This window comes from Oryctolagus cuniculus, chromosome 9, assembly GCF_051225735.1.
Source record: "Oryctolagus cuniculus isolate XC-2025 breed Fujian yellow rabbit chromosome 9, ASM5122573v1, whole genome shotgun sequence".
Classification (NCBI taxonomy): domain Eukaryota; kingdom Metazoa; phylum Chordata; class Mammalia; order Lagomorpha; family Leporidae; genus Oryctolagus; species Oryctolagus cuniculus.
Window position 1 is genome coordinate 17990261 of NC_142875.1, and position 16571 is coordinate 18006831.

A 16571-nucleotide genomic window follows, 5' to 3' on the forward strand; every position below is an offset into this window, starting at 1 on the left:
GTTGGGCAGCATTGACTATGACTGGTACAGGAGTAGAATTCTTTCCATGCTACAAAGGCATTTCTGACATTCATGGAGTCCCCAGGCTAACAAAAGTCCACAATACTCCCAAGTATTTCTTAGGAGAGACCGCTTTACTCCCTCTTAATCCTTAGAGCAGATTGATAGGCAGGCCAAGATACTGATTTTTCTCAGCCCTCGGGGTTTGGGTAGGACCAAAGCTGTCAGCACCCACAGGCTAAGCTCCTGTGTGCTCAAGCAGCCTCATCTGTTGATACCAGAAGGCCACAGATATGGAGGGAAAAGTCACTGTAGAGAGTCTAGTTCTGGCTGAGATCAAAAGGCTTTCTGAAAAAAGTCTGCAGCCTGAGATGAGAAGTAGGAGAGTGGAGAAGGCAGCTCCTTTACAATGAATGCAATTAATTTCAAGAGCACTGTAGGTCCAGCGCTGCGGCTCACTAGGCTAATCCTCCACCTGCGGCGCCGGCACCCCTGGTTCTAGTCCTGTTGGGGCCCTGGATTCTGTCCCCGTTGCTCCTCTTCCAGTCCAGCTCTCGCTGTGGCCCGGGAGTGCAGTGGAGGATGGCCCAGGTCCTTGGGCGTGCACCCACTTGGGAGACCAGGAGGAAGCACCTGGCTCCTGGCTTTGGATCAGCGCTGTGCGCTGGCCGTAGCAGCCACTTGGGGGGGTGAACCAACGGAAAAAGGAAGACCTTTCTCTCTGTCTCTCTCTCTCTAACTCTGCTTGTCAAAGAAAAAAAAAGAGCACTGCAAATGCTGCTGGTTTTGGTTTATAATCTGAGAAGAGGAGAACACGAAGCAAACCATTTTGATGATAGAGTTGATTCTCATTATTCGTGACAGCTATGATCTATAAAGTCACAGTCAACATTGAATTAGCAAATACTGAATCATCATGCCCACGGCAAGTACAGAGCTAGGTTCCCATGCACGTCTGGTCGTAATGCAATAATAATACAAAGGAGGCAACCGCCAGGGCTGGGCCAGGCAGAAGCCAGGAACCAGGGGCTCCATCTGTGTCTCCCACATGGATGGCAGGGACTCAAGTATTGGGCCATGACCCACTGTGCACTAGCAGGAATCTGGGTCAGAAAGGCAGGGCTCAATCCCAGGCACTACAACATGGGAGGCGTGCATCCCAAGCATCAGCTTAACCTGCATCACAATTTCTGCCCCGAGGACATGATATCTTTATCAACCTAATGTTTGTTTGGTTTAATGTTTCTATTTAGAGACATTGCATATATTGACTCATTAACGTTGACTTCACCGCCAAGAACTTATAAAATGCATGAGCGAAGTTTATCTAGCCTGTGTCGTCTTCTCTGTTAAACACAGCACAGACTCCTTCAGTTTAGCAACACTAGGACGGTCCCTCAGCAGTACTCCTGGGAGGGGTTATCTTAAACAGTAACATCAAGAACAACAAAAAGCATGAAAATGTGAAATAGACTAAATAGACCATGAAAAGTCCACTTGTTTAGGATAAGCATGGCAATGAGGAGGCAGAGTACCACCTTGCTGACCTTCCACTGGACAGTGAGCCTAAAGTGATTCAAATTCAGTGCCCTCTGCACACACACCTCTGTAAGTGACGTTGAAAGCACTGTGTGTATTGATGTGGAGGTTACAAGTAAGTCTTAGCAAATAGGTGACTTTGAAAATATGGAATCTGAGAATAACGAGCAACAGAATAGTGAAAAGGCAAAAAAAAAGTTACCTTTTTTTTTTTTTTAAAAAAGAAAGATGTACTTATTTACTTGAAAGAGTTACAGAAAGAGCCAGAGAGAAATATTCCATCTGCTGATTTTGCTTCCCAAAGCTGCAAAGGCCAGGCTGAGTCAGGCTGAAGCCAGGAACCAGGAACTGCATCTGTGTCTTCCATACAGGTTGCAGGGGCCCAAGGACTTGGGCCATCTTCCACTGCTCTCCCAGGTGCATTAGCAGGGAGCTGAATGGGAAGTGGAACAACTAGTATTCAAATGGCTCTCATATGGGATGCCTATGTTGCAAGCCTCAGGTAAACCAGAGGCACTGCCCCAGTTATTAATTTTTTACAAATTTATTTATTTGAAAGGCAGAGGGAAAGATCTTCTCTCCGCTGGTGCACTCCCCAAATGGTCGCAAGGGCTGGAGCCAGGCCAATCCGAAGTCAGGAGCCAGGCGCTTCATCCCATGTGGGTCCAGGGGCCCAAGCACTTGAGTCATCTGTTGCTTTCCCAGGTGCATTTGCAGGGAGCTGGTTCGGAAGTGGGGCAGCCCCTAGAATCTTCTCTTTATCTTTTACTTTTGAACATTTTACTTTTAAACATTTAACTACAGTGTGTCGTGGTGAAGATCTTTTCTGGTCATGTCTGTAAGGAGTTCTGTGTTCCTTGGGTACTTGGACATCTCTTTCTCTCAATTAAGGAAGTTTTCTTCTATTATTTCACCAAATAGGTCTTCTAACATAATCTCTGTTTCCACTCCTTCAGAAACAAGACACGTATGTTTGGTTGTTTGATAGTATGCCTTCTGGTTTTTCTAAGTTTTTCTTTTTCTTTTTTTTTTTTTTTTCAGAGATGTTTCCAAGGATTTGTCTTCTAGCTCAGATATTCTTTCCTCTGCCACCAAGACTGTTATTAAGGCTTTTTACTGTTCTGTTTGACATATTGAAGTCTTCATTTCTAATATTTCAGTTTGATTTCTCTTCACCGTCTCTGTCCCCTGACAGCATTTCTCGTCCTGGTCACATATGGATGTATTTAACTCATGTGTTTGCTTCTCTGTGTTTTTGAGTGATCTTACGGTCATTCTTTTGAAATTCTTTTCAGGCATTTTGTCAACCCCTTTGTTTTCACATTCTTATTGAAGTGGGTTGTGTTCCTTTTGGGAAGTCATGTTGTTCATTTTTCTTGTATTTCTATATTTTTAGAAACTTGTGGAAACACTTTTTTTTTTCTTCTGAGAGCTTTTATCTTTGAAATATACTTCTGTGGCTTAGTGGAGTGTGTGCTCCTTTGGTGGATATGCAGACATGTGTGCTGGGTGGGGCCAAGGAACTCCGGCCAGAGCTCTGGTGTGGGACAAGAGTCTGGAGTGACACCTGAGTTGGGCGTGGTAGATCTCTGTTGTCAGCAGGGGGAAGGTATCATTGCACAGGCTGACATGATCACAGCCTCACCCCCTCAAGGGCACCAGTTGCTCCTGGTGAGCTCACGGTGGCTACACATCTCATCCATGCAGGCACAGGATCTGCCCAAAGGATGTGTACAGTCCTCAGTGTGAGCATGGAACCTACCGTGATGACCCATCCCGGGCACTCAGGGAACCTTGAGCCTGTGAACCCAGAGACAGTGATTGCCTGAAGACCTGGCTACACCATACCCCCTATCGCACAAAGAATTCCCACAGCTGTAGTGCGCAAGGCAGCTCCCATAGTCACAGGGAGCAGGAGATCCACTCAGAGCTCCACAGGCCTCCCCGTCCCCCTTATAGAAGCTGATCAATGCTTTGCCTTGTCCAATCGAGTCCAGAAGCTTGAATAGAGTCGGGGGTGGAGAGTGCTTCACAGACCTAAGTGGGCACGCCCCACCTCACCGCCCTGCCAACCCTCCAGGCCAGACTCAGTCAGTGAGGGGACCACGAATTTATCCCTCTGATAAAATCTCCCCGTGGTGCAGCTGCAGCAGCCTCTGCTTGCCTTATTAAGATGGTGCTTCCTCCCTGCTGGCTGCCAGGCTCCCTTTTTGGGGGATGGGAAGAAAGCAAGGTGCTCTCGCTTCATGGGATTTGGGGAGCACCCTCGTTCCCTCTCCGCCGACTAGCTCTACAGGCCAGACTCCAAGTCAGTGGGATCTGTGAGGTCCTCAGGCAGGCAGTGTCGTCAGTGACATGGCTGCTGCAGCTTTGACCTCATTCCAAGAAGACGGCCTCCCCTCCAGCCTCTGGCTGTGGTTGTGTCTGTGCTACTCAGTGCTATGGTGCCCCCTCACTGCTGAGTGACTGCACCATCTCCACCACTCCACGGTGGCTTCTTCCGATAGACTTTCCCACTGCAAACTTCTCTCCAGCTGCCCCTGGGAATGCAGCTCCTCCCATGGTCAAAGTCAGCATGTCTTTTCCCTGTTCAGCCATCTTGGGGCACTCTAATACTGGTATGTAATAATATATACTGGCATATAAATTAATTTTGGCATTTAATGTAGTGTTTCAAACCACCAGAAATGAAAAGATAAACGTAGTTTAGTGTGCTTATTCTATACAATTCTTACAAGAATGTGTAAGGGAGGAAAATACTTTTCTTCTACCCTCTTGACTTCTGTGGCTGGGGCCTACCAATTAAGCTGACAAAAGACAGGTTAACAGGAAAATGGAATAGTGCATTTACACCTGCCATGTGCATACATGTGGAAAAAGTCAATGATGAGGAAGTCAAAGGAGTGGATAGAATTTGGAGCTTTTATAGCATCCTAAAAAGGAGATAAAGTTTGGAGAAGCGACTAGATAAAGAAAGGTGGGACTGAGCTCCCAGGAGTGGAAAACTGTGGGAAGGTACTGGAAAATGTGTGTCGAGGAGGCTGGTTTAACAAGATTGTTAGAAAAAGCATTTCCTTCCTTCTGGAGGGGCGACGCCTTCACAAATGGAAACATGTGTGATCTTTATAATGGGAAATTTATGTCCTGTTTTGAGAAAGGGGGGAGGGCATCGATTTTTGGTTCTGCTGTTGCTCAGTTGTCATTGGCTCAAAATAATCCTCATATCAAAGTGGCATATTTTGGGGTCATATATTCTGATCTCCTTCAGATGACATTGGCAATGACAGAGAAGATAAGTTTCTTGTTGTTGCCGTTGTACCTATTGTTGACAAGCCATTTGATAAAGTTAGGTCATGAGTGCATTTTTCACAGAAGTGAGAAGCACAGTATAAAAGACTGCTAGGGAAAAAATGCCATTGTTGCTGTCAGGTTTGAGAATACAACAGGAAAACTCCTGGGACGATTGCCTGAATGGATGGCATGTTTTAGTGAGATGCTTGTCTGCTATGCTCCCACGATTTACTAGTAAAGTGTTTGTAGGGACTCTAAGTCCAGCTTTGAAAATGAAAACTAGGTCATGGGTTAGGGATTGAGGTGCTCACTTTTACAGTTGTTTTTTATAAGAGGGTTGCAGTGTGGCTTGGAGGAAGGGATTTCTGCTCTCGGACCATTTTCGCTACCAGCTGTGTGCTGAACAAGTACTTTGGAATTCTATGGGAACTCCTTGAGGTGGAGGCAGCTCATGCTCCTTAGTCCTAGCTGGCACCTTCTCCGCGAACTTAGACCTGCAACACCTGCTTGGTCAAGGAGGTAGCTCAGCAGGCCACCCCAGGGCAGAAGCAAGAGCCTCCTTTCCTTGGGACAGTCCATGCCTCAGTCCTTTATCGCCTTTCCAGACCAAAAGGGGGGAACCTGCTTTTTATTTATTTTTCCCTTTTTTCTGTATTACTCATCACCGTGACTGTCCCTTGAACTGAGGCTTCTTCACATTCGGATCTTCTCATTTTGAAATAAGAAAATGCTTTTCAGTAATAGCCGTAAGTCACATGGAGAAGGAATCGGATGGCTGAGGTTTTGGGGTACTTAACGCTTTTCCTTTGTTCATGCGTTGCAACTGTGATTAAATCAGCGTGGACCACCAGTCACCATTTCTTATTGCTTAATTAAGAAACAGCTCTGCATTTTCTCCCTATTAGTTTTAGGCAGATTAGAAGGAGACAATATTTTGACAGCTGCTAAAGAGTCTTTCCACGGACTAGAAGATTGTGAGAATGCCTTTTATAGAGCTCTCCAGTGTCCCCTGGCTGCTTCAGCTGGCGCTGAAAAGAATTTAGTGGCTGACGACTTAATGAAAAGCCAAGATGCTCTGACAAAGAATTGCTGGGCAACTGTTACTCTGCTCCAAAGAGTTATTGCAAATTAAATTTTATTCTTGTCCTTTATGATCTATATCAGGCAGTAGGTGTAACAGCATGACTGAAATATTCTTATGCTGTTAATAATAGCACCCATATATGGATGTGTACCAGCAGGAAGAATGAAATGGTGAACTCCAGTTGAAAAGCCAGATACTGTGTTGTCAACTTTGTAGGCAAAAGGCAGGGTAAATATAATCTGAGTTTGGGGAGAGGGTAATTACTGTCTCCATCTGGTAGTGCGTTCTTTATCTGAACTCAAGCCTCTTTGTTCTGAGTGCTTCTGGGGCATCTCACTAGGCAACCTAACAAAGAATTACTTTTAAATGTTACCTTGAAAGCTTTTCAAGACTGCCTTTGTCTGCTAACACAATATCACATATGGTATGTCTGCCATCGCTGTAAAGCAAAATCTTTTAATAGTATTTATTAAGTATTTTCCAAAGGTGCATAATCACCCGACGTGAGTTGGTGTTAATAGAGAGTCATTAGTCAGCTCAGTCTTCAATATCTGTGGAAAAGCCAGGCTCAGCAAGAAACGCTAATGAATGTAAAGCAAGTCCGATGCACAAAATCCCTCTGGTCCGTCTCCTTCCCCTGATGGATGGGAATAGCACCTTGCGCAGTCTAGCTTGGTGATTTCTGAACTCTGACTCTAATAACATATTTGACATGAAACATGATGAGCTAAACAAGCATGAGAAACACAGCAGCTAACGGGAGACTTATGGGGAGAAATGGTATTTACTTTAATGACCAGGGCTTGGGAAATTGCCATACTCCATACTGCGTTAATAAAGGCTTCAGGCAGAGTGGAGGGCGAATGGGACGTGGTGCCAGTTGACAGTGCAGTGGAAATGTCAAGCACCTCCTTCTAGCTCTCACGGAGGCATCAGACCCCCCTTAACCCACTGCCTCTTCCCCCAGCCCGAGTCCAGATCAGGCTAAGTAGGAAAGGAATTGTGATGAGGATAATTCAGGAGCTGGGAATGTGTTTGCTGGCAGCGCTCTGGATAATGGAGTGCCGCACACAGAGAAACGAATAGAGAGAGTATGATTATGAAGCTGTAATTCAGTCAGGGGTTAGATGATCTCATAAACAGTCAGCACAAGGCCGCTGTGGTTTGTCTGGGTGTCATCAGGGCCTTCGGCTCGAACGAGAACTTTGCTAGTCAATATTTTGCCCTGTTTGTTTCTTTGGCACAGGGGGTGGTGCAGGTCTCCAATGATTCTAAACCATATATATTTATGTACATCCGCATATGGCTTTATGTATATCCTCCTAGAGCTTTGTATTCTCTCCAGACCCCAGGGCACATCAGGAAACACAGTTTTTAAAATCTTGGTAGAGGAGAGCGTACATGGAAATGAGATGATCACTGGCTATTTTTCATGCACTTTGCTTGCCGTGGAGCCTACACTAGGTTATTATTTGCAGAAGGGAGCCTCTCTGCTCCCTTTATGCTGCGGCAGAGCAGGGCATGTGCCTGGCCTTCATTCACTGAGAGCAGTCTCCCTCTCCCGGAAGCCGTGCTGTTTTTCCAGCTCTGGTGGCTTCGACATTTTCCCACCTGCTGATCCCAGCTCTGTGGGACCTTGGGTGAGTCACTTAACTCTTCTGTGCTTCAGTTCCTTGAGCCTGTCCATTTTGGACACTAACAGCACCTTCTATTTTTTTTTAATGTTTTAAGAATGAGATGAATTAATAAAGAACCTAGAACAGGTCTTAAGTATTGTTATTATTATTGTTTTTCTCATTATTTTTAGTAGTATTGCTATTTTTGACGTAAGAAGGGATATGTCTTGATTAGCTACATATTTTCCCAAAACAAATTGTTAGGCAAGACACTGAGCAATAAACAAAGAGTAGAATTTAGATTACTTACTAGGTTTTACAACTTATGTAATCTTTTAGATTCCAGTGGAAACCTGCGTCTCTATCGTTTATACAATGCAAGTGCACATATTTTTGCCCAGCCAATCCTTAAAAATATCTTTAGGATCTGATAATATAACAAAAGCAATCTTGAAGTACCCTATACAGGGCTGAGTGATTTAATAAGAGAGTAATTTCCTTTCTGGCATTGGCCATCAATTTAAGAATATCTTTTTATAACTTGATTATCAACAGGTGGCACTTTTTATGTTATACTTTCTTTGGAACATGTCCTCCCAGATGTTAAGTGGAACATCACAGGGGTTTTATGAATTTAATGTAGGAATACATTGGAACAGTATTACGAGTAGTTCATCAAAAGTAATAACTGAATGGGTAAAATTGGTGAATGGCTTTTGATAAGTTGGAATGGATTCATCATTAACTCTGTGACAAGTTCATACCATTAATTCCTTGCATTCTGGTCTGCTCATTTGAATGAAACAGAAAGGGTAGGGTTATAGTCAGCGCCTAGGTAGTTAATTGGTAGCCCTTGATGTTTACATCCTGAGTCCTGTGTGCCAGGTAAGGCAGAACACACGAGACCTCTTATATACAAAGGCCACCCCCCAACCTGGGGTCAAAACAGTAATCACACACGTGACTCAAAAAATGAAAGAACATACTTATAGCTCTTCCTGGACTGCTAAGATTGGCAAATGGAGAAAACAAGCCTCAAATGACATCTCTGCAGCAACAGCAAATGGAACCAAAGTGCAACTTACGGGGCAGCCCCGACTGTCAGTGATTTCGTTCACTGATGTACCAGCAAAATTGCTGAGCAGCTGCAGGGGTCAGTCACCTGGGGTCAGGGTCCAAGTGTGGTTCATTCTGAGATGAAATCAGGTGGGTGTTCAGAGCTGGGGGTTTGTGAGCTGGGATTGTTAGAGAAGCTTGACACCATCAGCGTTATTTTGAGATTCTTGATTCTGATGACTATGTCTCCCAATAGAACAAGTAGGGTAGATTTAAATAGGAAAGTTAGTGGTGAAAATCATTACCTAGGACTTCCTTAGCTCGATAGCTATTTTGAAAAATTATAAAGGCCTGCCATATACATTTGACTGTAAATTGATGCTGTAAATAGCCATTATTTATAACTATAGTGATCATATAATTTATCGTTCAAACTGCAGATGCTATGGATAGTGAAAGCTTTGGTGTTAATAGTTATCCTGGGAAACAGGACAATTTGGAACTTCTCGTTTGTACTTAGTGAATAGAGAAGTATGTTCATAAATTGTACCACTATTTCTTTGTAATTTACTTATTTTTGAAAATTTATTTGTTTATTTGAAAGGCAGAGTTACAAAGAAGCAGAGGCAGAGGGAGAGAGAGGTCTTCTATCCGCTGGTTCACTCCCCAGATGGCTGCAGTGGCAGGAGCTGAGCAGATCCGGAGCCAGGAGCCAGGAGCTTCTTCTGGGTCTTCCATGTGGGCTTAGGGGCCCAAGCACTAGGACCATCTTCTACTGCTTTCCCAGGCCATAGCAGAGAGCTGGATTGGAAGTGGAGCAGTCAGGACTTGAACTGGCATCCGTATAGGATGTCAGCACTGCAGGCTGTGGCTTTACCCACTGTGCCACAGCGCTGGTCCTGTAATTTATTTTTTTTTAAAGTATTTATTTGAGAGTTGAGGGTAGGGGGTGAGAAGACTCTCATTCTCTGGTTTACTTGCCAAATTCCTGCAGCCAAGAGCTGGAGCCCAATCCAGGTCTGCCATGTGGGTGGTAGGGACCCGGCTAACTATATGACTCATCACCTGCCTCCTCCCAGGCGGTGAACCAGCAGGAGCTGGAATTGGGCACAGAGTGGGTACTTGAACATAGGCACTCTGATATAGGATGTGGGTGTCCCAAACAGTGGCTCTAACAATAGGCCACATAGCCACCTTTATTTTTAATTTTTCATAAAGTGACATTACATTATATTATCCATAGAGATCTTCCCTTTGAGAGGAGCCTGTCACATTGGAGGTTTAGAAATGGATGATGAGGGCCGGCGCCGCGGCTCACTAGGCTAATCCTCCGCCTAGCGGCGCTGGCACACCGGGTTCTAGTCCCGGTCGGGGCGCCAGATTCTGTCCCGGTTGCCCCTCTTCCAGGCCAGCCCTCTGCTGTGGCCAGGGAGTGCAGTGGAGGATGGCCCAGGTGCTTGGGCCCTGCACCCCATGGGAGACCAGGAAAAGCACCTGGCTCCTGGCTCCTGGCTTGGGATCAGCGCAGTGTGCCAGCCGCAGCGCGCCAGCCGCGGCGGCCACTGGAGGGTGAACCAACGGCAAAGGAAGACCTTTCTCTCTGTCTCTCTCTCTCTCACTGTCCACTCTGCCTGTCAAAAAAAAAAAAAAAAAAAAAGAAATGGATGATGAGTGTAGGAAATGTATCATGTGTTTCTATGGCTCAGGATTTCCATTCTTTTCTCCTTCTTCAGCTCATATCCTCCTGTGCAGTCCCATAGCACTTCCATCTTTGTGAGACACAAAGAGGGGAGGATCATAGATTTCTCCAGAGGAAGAAGGTTTTCAGATAAAGGGGAAGTAATTTTTTACTCTTAGCGAGAAAACCATTTTGCTTGCCATTTGGCGTGACATGCACTCTCTTTCTGACAAAGTACTACTCAATGTGAAGCGTTCTCTTTGCATTAAAAAATACCCTTGCACTCAAAAACAAATACCCACCTAGAACCCAGGCTTATTTTTGGTTGCATCAAAACAGTCTTCACGGGCAAGTTCACATGCCATGCTTCAGATAAGCAAAAATCAATATAGTCATTCATGTGTCAGTAACACTCATTGTTCAAGCATAGGCACTTAGAATATGATCATTCAGGATAAATGAATTAGCTCTGGAGATGACTCAGGAGTTTGTTGGGATTTCGTTCTATCTATAGGACTGGTTACTGGGTTCCTGCAGCTGAACTGCCCAGCTGCTTCCATAAGTTAGTTGATAACACACCAGAGTGACTTATATTCAAGTCCTTTGGATTTGGGCAGGTCAGGGATATGGAGAGAAAAAGAATGGGAGAGAAAAAACAAAATCAAGCTGAGAAGATGGTGGTTCCTCTGAGAAACTTCTGTGACCTAAACAATAGGCACAGTGAATCTTGCCTGCCTTCTGGAGGTGTGGTGAACATGATGAGAGCAAATGAAATTGAAAGCTTTCTGTGGGTTAAAATTCATTTTACAAATGTAATGTCGGAAATATCCAGAAAAATAGTATTTTGAGTTTTGTAGGCAAACCTTTCTACAACTAGATACTCACCTTTCTGAAATGTCTCTAAAGGGACCACCTTTTGACAGAAACACCTGCCATCAACAACTTGATTCTCTCATGGCAGGAAGGTACGGCCCATGCCTTCTAGGTACACCGAAGGCAGAAAACAGTGAAAGGACCCTAAAAAATATTGTTGGGAATCTACAGGATACTATTAAAAAAACCAACATTCGAGTTCTAGGAGTTCCTGAAGGCATGGAGAGAGAGAAAGGATTGGAAGGCCTTTTTAGTGAGATACTAGCAGAGAACTTTCCAGGCTTGGAGAAGGACAGAGACATCCTAGTACAGGAAGCTCATAGAACCCCCAATAAACATGACCAAAAGAGATCCTCACCACGACACGTGGTAATTAAACTTACCACAGTGAAACATAAAGAAAAGATCCTAAAATGTGCAAGAGAGAAACGTCAGATTACTCTCAGAGGATCTCCAATCAGACTCACAGCAGACTTCTCATCAGAAACACTACAGGCTAGGAGGGAATGGCGAGACATAGCACAGGTGCTAAGAGAGAAAAATTGCCAGCCCAGAATATTATATCCTGCCAAGCTCTCATTTGTGAATGAAGGTGAAATAAAGATCTTTCATAGCAAACAGAAATTGAAAGACTTTGTGGCCACTCATCCGGCCCTGCAAAAGATACTTAAAGATGTGCTACACTCAGAAACACAGAAACACGGCCATCAATATGAAAGAAGGGAAAGGAAGAACACCTACCAGTAAAAGAGCATGGGAAGCTCAAAGCATATACTAGAAAATGGCAGGGCAAAGTCACTACGTATCAATAGTCACATTGAACATTAATGGTCTGAATTCTTCAGTTAAAAGACACCGTTTGGCTGACTGGCTCAAAGAACACAACCCAACTATTTGTTGCCTACAAGAAACACATCTCTCTAACAAAGAGGCAGGCAGACTGAAAGTGAAAGGTTGGAAAAAGATATTCCATGCCAACAGAAACCAAAAAAAAGCAGGTGTAGCCATATTAATATCAGACAAAATAAACTTTAATACAAAAACTGTTAAGAGAGACAAAGAGGGACACTATATAATGATTAAGGGTTCAATTCAACAGGAAGATGTAACTATTATAAATGTATATGCACCTAATTACAGGGCACCGGTCTATTTAAAAGATATGTTAAGGGACTTAAAGGGAGATTTAGATTCCAATACAATAGTACTGGGGGACTTCAATACTCCACTCTCAGAAATAGACAGATCATCCAGACAGAAGATCAACAAGGAAACAGCAGATTTAATTGACACTATTGCCCAAATGGATCTAACAGATATCTACAGAACTTTCAACCCTACATCTACAGACTTCACATTCTTCTCAGCAGTGCATGGAACCTTCTCTAGGATTGATCACATACTAGGCCATAAAGCAAGTCTCAGCAAATTTAAAAGAATTAGAATCATACCATGCAGCTTCTCAGACGACAGCGGAATGAAGCTGGAAATTAGCAACTCAGGAAACCCCAGAAAGTATGCAAACACATGGAGACTGAACAACATGCTCCTGAATGAACACTGGGTCATTCAAGAAATCAAAAGAGAAATCAAAAACTTTCTGGAAGTAAATGAAGACAACAACACAACATATCAAAACTTATGGGATGCAGCAAAAGCAGTATTGAGAGGCAAATTTATAGCAATAGGTGCCTATATCAAGAAATTGGAAAGGTACCAAATAAATGAGCTTTCAGCGCACCTCAAGGACCTAGAAAAACTGCAGCAAATCAAACCCAAATCTAGTAGGAGAAGAGAAATAATTAAAACCAGAGAAGAAATTAACAGGATTGAATCCAAAAAAAAAAAAAAACAAAACAAAACTACAAAAAATCAGCCAAGCGAGAAGCTGGTTTTTTGAAAAAATAAACAAAATTGACACCCCATTGGCCCAACTAACTAAAAAAAGAAGAGAAAAGACCCAAATCAATAAAATCAGAGATGAAAAAGGAAACGTAACAACAGACACCACAGAAATAAAAAGAATCATCAGAAATTACTACAAGGACCTGTATGCCAGCAAACAGGAAAACCTATCAGAAATGGATAGATTCCTGGACACATGCAATCTACCAAAATTGAACCAGGAAGACATCGAAAACCTAAATAGACCCATAACTGAAACAGAAATTGAAACAGTAATAAAGGCCCTCCCAACAAAGAAAAGCCCAGGACCAGATGGATTCACTGCTGAATTCTACCAGACATTTAAAGAAGAACTAATCCCATTTCTTCTCAAACTATTCAATCAAAACTATTCAATCAAAAAAGAGGCAATCCTCCCAAATTCTTTCTATGAAGCCAGCATCACCTTAATCCCTAAGCCAGAGAAAGATGCAGCACTGAAAGAAAATTACAGACCAATATCCCTGATGAACATAGACACAAAAATCCTCAATAAAATTCTGGCCAATAGAGTACAACAACACATCAGGAAAATCATCCACCCTGACCAAGTGGGATTCATCCCTGGTATGCAGGGATGGTTCAACATTCGCAAATCAATCAATGTGATTCACCACATTAACAGACTGCAAAAGAAAAACCATATGATTATCTCAATTGATGCAGAGAAAGCATTTAATAAAATTCAACACCCTTTCATGATGAAAACTCTAAGCAAATTGGGTATAGAAGGAACATTCCTCAATATAATCAAAGCAATTTATAAAAAACCCACAGCCAGCATCCTATTGAATGGGGAAAAGTTGGAAGCATTTCCACTGAAATCTGGCACCAGGCAGGGATGCCACTCTCACCACTGCTATTTAACATAGTTCTGGAAGTTTTAGCCAGAGCCATCAGACAAGAAAAAGAAATCAAAGGAATACAAATCAAGAAGGAAGAAGTCAAACTATCCCTCTTTGCAGACGATATGATTCTGTACTTAGAGGATCCAAAGAACTCTACTAAGAGACTATTGGAACTCATAGAGGAGTTTCGCAAAGTGGCAGGATATAAAATCAACGCACAAAAATCAACAGCCTTTGTATACACAAGCAATGCCATGACTGAGAAAGAACTGCTAAGATCAATCCCATTCACAATAGCTACAAAAACAATCAAATACCTTGGAATAAACTTAACCAAGGACGTTAAAGATCTCTACAATGAGAATTACAAAACCTTAAAGAAAGAAATAGAAGAGGATACCAAGAAATGGAAAAATCTTCCATGCTCATGGATTGGAAGAATCAATATCATCAAAATGTCCATTCTCCCAAAAGCAATTTATACATTCAATGCAATACCAATCAAGATACCGAAGACCTTCTTCTCAGATCTGGAAAAAATGATGCTGAAATTCATATGGAGGCACAAGAGACCTCGAATAGCTAAAGCAATCTTGTACAACAAAAACAAAGCTGGAGGCATCACAATACCAGATTTCAGGACATACTACAGGGCAGTTGTAATCAAAACAGCATGGTACTGGTACAGAAACAGATGGATAGACCAATGGAACAGAATTGAAACACCAGAAATCAATCCAAACATCTACAGCCAACTTATATTTGATCAAGGATCTAAAACTAATTCCTGGAGCAAGGACAGTCTATTCAATAAATGGTGCTGGGAAAACTGGATTTCCATGTGCAGAAGCATGAAGCAAGACCCCTACCTTACACCTTACACAAAAATCCACTCTACGTGGATTAAAGACCTAAATCTACATCCTGACACCATTAAGTTATTAGAGAACATTGGAGAAACCCTTCAAGATATTGGCACAGGCAAAAAATTTCTGGAAAAGACCTGGGAGGCACAGGCAGTCAAAGCCAAAATCAACTATTGGGATTGCATCAAATTGAGAAGTTTCTGTACTGCAAAAGAAACAGTCAGGAGAGTGAAGAGACAACCGACAGAATGGGAAAAAATATTTGCAAACTATGCAACAGATAAAGGGTTAATAACCAGAATCTACAAAGAGATCAAGAAACTCCACAAAAACAAAACCAACAACCCACTTAAGAGATGGGCCAAGGACTTCAATAGACATTTTTCAAAAGAGGAAATCCAAATGGCCAACAGGCACATGAAAAAATGTTCAAGGTCACTAGCAATCAGGGAAATGCAAATCAAAAGCACAATGAGGTTTCACCTCACCCCGGTTAGAATGGCTCACATACAGAAATCTACCAACAACAGATGCTGGCGAGGATGTGGGGAAAAAGGGACACTAACCCACTGTTGGTGGGAATGCAAACTGGTCAAGCCACTATGGAAATCAGTCTGGAGATTCCTCAGAAACCTGAATATAACCCTACCGTTCGACCCAGCCATCCACTCCTTGGAATTTACCCAAAGGAGTTTAAATTGACAAACAAAAAAGTGGTCTGCAGCCTAATGTTTATCGCAGCACAATTCACAATAGCCAAGACCTGGAACCAACCTAAATGCCCATCAACGGTAGACTGGATAAAGAAATTATGGGATATGTACTCTTTAGAATACTATACCGCAGTAAGAAACAAGGAAATCCAGTCATTTGCAACAAAATGGAGGAATCTGGAACACATCATGCTGAGTGAAGTAAGCCAGTCCCAAAGGGACAAATACCATATGTTCTCCCTGATCAGTGACAACTGACTGAACACCAAAAAGGAAACCTCCTGAAGTGAAATGGACACTATGAGAAATGGTGACTTGATCAGCATAGCCCTGACTGTTAATGGACAACTTAATACATTATCCCTCTTAGTATTTTTTTTTGTCTGTTTTACTTAATATGACTGGTTTAATTCTGTAATTATCACACAGTTATTCTTAAGTGTTGAAAATTAACTGAAATGTGATCCCTGTTAAACATAAGAGTGGGAATAAGAGAGGGAAGAGATGTATAATTTGGGGCATGCTCGGGCTGACTTGCCCCAATTGGTAGAGTTGGAAACATACCAGGGGACTCCAATTTAATCCCATCAAGGTGGCATGTACCAATGCCATCTCACTAGTCCAAGTGATCAATTTCAGTTCACAATTGATCATAATGAAAGGACTAAGAGTCAAAGGGAGCACATAAACAAGTCTAGTACCTGCTAACACTAACCAATAGAATAAATAAATGGGAGAGTGATCCAACATGGGAAGTGAGATACTCAGCAGACTCATAGAATGGCGGATGTCCTAAATAGCACTCTGGCCTCAGAATCAGCCCTAAAGGCACTCAGATCTGGCTGAAAAGCCCATGAGAGTATTTCAGGCATGGAAAGCCAAGACACTCTGGCAAAAAGATCTCTGTGAGTGAGATCCCAGTGGAAAGAACAGGTCTTCAAAGAGGGAGGTGCCTTTCTCTGAAGGGAGGAGAGAACCTCCACTTTGACTATGACCGTGTCTAAACAAGATAAGAGTCGGAGAACTCAGAGGGCTTCCATAGCCTTGGAAACTCATGACTGGT